This window comes from Pteropus medius, unplaced genomic scaffold, assembly GCF_902729225.1.
Source record: "Pteropus medius unplaced genomic scaffold, Ma_sr-lr_union100, whole genome shotgun sequence".
Classification (NCBI taxonomy): Eukaryota; Metazoa; Chordata; class Mammalia; order Chiroptera; family Pteropodidae; genus Pteropus; species Pteropus medius.
Window position 1 is genome coordinate 1,561,068 of NW_024349799.1, and position 4,692 is coordinate 1,565,759.

A 4,692-nucleotide genomic window follows, 5' to 3' on the forward strand; every position below is an offset into this window, starting at 1 on the left:
GTTCTTTTTGTGTTCTATTGAGTGCCATATTTTTTTTGTGTGCTTTTTGTTGGTGATTTTGCTGTTTGTTTAAAATGGCTCCCAAGCACAGTGCTGAAGTGTTGCCTAGAGTTCCTAAATCCAAGAAGGTTTTGACTTGTCTTATTGGAGAAAATACATATAGTAGATAAGATATGAACCATAGTGCCATTGCCTGTGTTCAATGTTTATGAATCAATAATATACATTAAGTAAAGTGTCTTGACACAAAAATACACACAAATTTATGAATTGATCAATTGACAAAAACGGGGCCAGAAACTTGTGGAAACTTAACCTTATATATCAATATAAGAACAGTGGTTCAGTGTTAATTAATTCAATGGATGGTGAGTGTATAGAACATAACTACCATGAATAATGAGAATCTACAGTATCAACGTCTAATACCACCATGTTTGCTCCAAAGATCTTGGGTAAAATTTGTCTTCTTCCAAAGACTGATTCTTAGTGGAAAATATGACTGACTTTTGACTCCAAGAAAATCAAATAAACAAATTTCATTTGTTTAATTAAAATTATTCTCATTGCCACAAAATTTTGGTAAACAATAACAATTTATAATGCTATTTAAACCTCAAGGTACATCAACTGTTTAGGTAGGATTTTTGCTGTACTTATTTCATAGGATTTATGAGGATTTATACCACTTACTGTTAATTTACTGTCATTATTCCTTTTCCTCAAAGGTCTATTGTCTCAAGTATCTCTTTGTTTGGCTGCCTTAATCAACAAGAGTATTTATCAAATTCACTTTGATATATTCCTCAAAAAACTGAAATAATCTTTGAAACAACTATCAACCTTCCTTTCTAAAATCCCATGAAGTTATGTTTTCCTCTGAAAAATATCAGACATATGTGCAATTCAATATTGCTAGTATTTGTGAATCATTTATTTTTTAAAACTAATTTAATAAATACTGAATTATGCTAGGCATTGTTAGAATTGATAAACAGTGCAGTTTCCTATGAAGAGACAATAATCTTTACAAAGACCCTCATTCTGCTAGATTTAAAGAATCCTTTTCATTTCTAAGTTTCCCTAATAGGTGAGTAGCACTTGGCATCACCGACCACTCTCAGGTTAAAAGTAATTTTTTAAAAGTATTCATTGCTTTTATTATAAAATTAATACAGGCTATTATACAGAAATTTACATAGCTTAGCAATATAGAAGCTTAAAATATAAAATTTCTATTTGCTACTCTATTTCTATTTTTTTAAGAGAAAATCATAAAGAGTTTTGAGAATGACTATATCCAGATGGTCTAGCAATAAGTAAATGTGTGTGTGTGTTTGTGTGTATGTTCATGCTAGGAGTTGAGTTTAGACATTCCTCAAATGGAATACTTCTAAAAATTTGTCTCCTTGATATACACTTTAATTTTCTTCCAAATTTGTTCCTAAGAAACTATGTTATTTTCACTTCTTTGTAATAAATATTTCACTGAATTAATGTGCTATATTCACTGGTTATTATTTGTCTATCTAGTAAGGCCATAACCTTACGGTAAAAATGTAATTTACTGTACTTATTTTTCCAGTGAATCACTAAGCCATCATTGGCCATCTTGGCAGGAAATATCATATCTCCCTCTTGAAGTTTACCCATTAAAATATCTAAGAATCCGGGTGGTTTACTTAGAAATCTGTTTGCTACCATACTTTCGAGAAACCCCGCACTCTTCCTCCTTGCATTTTCTCTTCCACAGGCCTTGTTATCCATCCCCATCACATTCTATGCCATCTACACGCTATGGTCCCCAAGTGTATGTCTCTACATCCAAAGTGTCATCTGAGATCTAGACTTGTACATGGGAATTCTTTGATTCTCAGCCCTCAAACCTGTTCACTTTCTGTCTTCTTCATCTCACTACCTGGCCTAGCTGGTACTCGCTAGAAACCTAAGATTCACCACTGTCCTCTTCTCCCTCACTCCTCACTTCTGCTTAATCACCAAATCTACTAGAGGCAGACTCCTCAATATCTCAAAACCCAACCACCTCTCTCCTTCTCTGCTGCCATTCTCTTTTAGGAATCATTATCCTTTTCTCAAGTAGTTATAAAGATATTTTAAAATGTAAATCTTCCCATGTCCTCCCTCTTCCCCAGCCTTAAAATTATTCTATGGCTTTGAATCAAATAAGTTGGTTTTCTTGGTAATTCCTCTAGCCTTGTCTCATATACTTTCACTCCTTTCGTCCTGTGTAGTTACACTGGACTTTTCTGTGTATCTGGAATAAGAGAAGTTCTCTCCCATCCCAGGAAAAATGCTGGACTGTTCTCCTTCTACCCAGGCCTCTGTCCTTCATTCCTTTAGGCTTCAGTAACATTTAAATGCAAGGAAGTCTTCACAGACCGAATTAGATCTTTGTCCACACACCTCCCAGATGGCACCCATCATATCTGTAACTGCTCACTTGGGTCTTTCTCACCCTTTAGGCTCCATGAAGGCAAGGAGAAATCCTGTCCTGACATTACTTTGTTCCCAGCACTTGTCATACTTCCTGGTACTTATTAACTACAGAAGACCAAAGTGAAGTAACTGAGATAATTAGATAGATAATGCACGTGTCTTTTTTTTTTTTTTTGCTGTATTCTCTTTTTATTTTAAATTTGATAAAATTGTTATTTACCCCAACACATACAGAAACCATTTGCTCACATCATAGAAACAATCTTCTCTACTCTAAATTAGAAAATCACTGCAGATGTCAGAAGCACCTGTAATTACAAGTTCTTTGTTCCTTGGCTCCTTCTTTGCTGTGAAAAAATCTGATAGACTCCTGGAACATTACCAGGTAATTCTATCATGTTGTCTAATATTTTCTAATCATTCCAAACTTGTGCATGTGCCGGTTTACATGATTTGGGTCTTCTTATAAGAGATTTGCACCTTTTACAGCTGATTTTTGGCAGCTGTATAAAATTAATCAAACATATTTTCAAAGAGACACCTTAGTGACAAATTGCTTTTCAAAGAGATACAGTTACACTTTAAACTATTAGAATGAGTGTAAAAATTCAATAGCAACATTTCTACCAAATTTTTATCTAAAAGTAAAAGAGAACTTAACTGAAATTTAAATAATGTATAAAAGAGCAAACTCTGCAGATGGACTTTTAAAATTCTTATTAAGTGAAGGAAATGCACAGAAATGTAAGATGAGCTTATTTATAGAAATGTCAAAAATAACTTTCAACAGATGCTGAAAACCCTTTTCTTTGCAACTGCTTGAGCTGGCTTTATAGTGTGGTTTGACACTTTCCCTTAAAGTTTTCTCTATTTTGGATATAAACAGAATAGAATAGAATTAGATTTTTTAAAAAAATAGATGGTATGATATATAGTTTTTGTCATAGGCCATGTCTGTGGATTTAAATTAAAGGCTTAATACTAGTCTCCACGTTTCCCAGAATACCAGGAGAATGATTTAAAAATGTCCATGTAAAATAATATCACCCAACTCAAATACTCATTACAGTTAAAAATAGTATGCAAAGTCATTAAGTAACAAAACTAAGCTTATTTTTAAAGTATAAGAATTTTAATATTGGCTAGGTTTCACAGTTCTAGGAGACTAAGCTGTCATCCTCACCTCATCAAAAATCCTTTACTGATTATAGCTATGGCTTTAAAATGGTGATTCTCTAAAGTCCTAGAATTTTTTTTAAGCAAAATTTTATGGTTATATTAACAAAAATATAATATGCACACAAGCTATCTATTCAATTTCTTCACTGTGCAGCCTGGCACTGGGACTGGTGACTCAGATGGCCAGCTGGGCTGCTCTTTGCATCAAGGCTTTGTGGTTCTTTGAGGAGACAGTGTGAGCGATCTCAGCACAGTAACATTTGTTGCACACCAGCAGCACGTCCAGCTCCTTGACATCGTGGACCAGGAACTTCCAAAAGCCACTGGGCACCATGTGCTTCATCTTCTTGTTAGTCACGTAACCAACGTTGGGCATCAAGATCTGGTCCTTGAATCTTCTGTGTGTCCTACTGTCAGTGCCTCTGGGTTTCTGCCAGTTACACTTGATTTTGCTATTTTGGTCTGACTGGTGCCCGATGAACTTCTTGGTCCTCTTTTTTGGTGATCTTGGGCTTCATGAGGGGTCTGAGGGCAGCCATGACGCCAAGTAGGAGATGGCTGACAACCTCTGTAGGCAGCACCCAGGAAGAAGAACTAAATAAAGTCCTAGAATTCTACAGACATGCCTCAGCCGTTGGAGTAGGTAACAGGGGGTTAGGGCTTCAAGACATGAATTTCGGGGATACATCCTCATAGAAGTGGTTGGATACATAAATCAGATGACTGGAGGACTGAGGTTTTCACCCCAGGATACTGCACTATCACTCGTGGATCCCAAACAACCTGCCCACAACTTGGTAAAAAAAGTACTTTTATTAAACATTCCCCTGATCTGATGTGAATGTACTCTTTCCTGCTAGGACCCAAACTGGCATAAACATATTTAGCATCCAGAGACAAAAAGATTCAGTGAAGAATTTGTGCGGAGTGTGAGAGAAAGAAAAGTCAAGCAAATAGCTCATACATCTGCTGCTTTACCTTCACTTTCTTAAGGAAATAGGCATATCCTCATATTATGTGATAATTATCAAATTACTTGATGCAATTATCAAAATT

The 4,692-nt window shown here is 35.4% G+C and overlaps 1 pseudogene; it reads right to left on the reverse strand.

Moving 5' to 3' along the window:
* Positions 1-3,766: 3,766 nt before the first annotated feature.
* On the reverse strand, positions 3,767-4,187 carry LOC120621143 (60S ribosomal protein L32-like; annotated as a pseudogene).
* Positions 4,188-4,692: the final 505 nt, after the last annotated feature.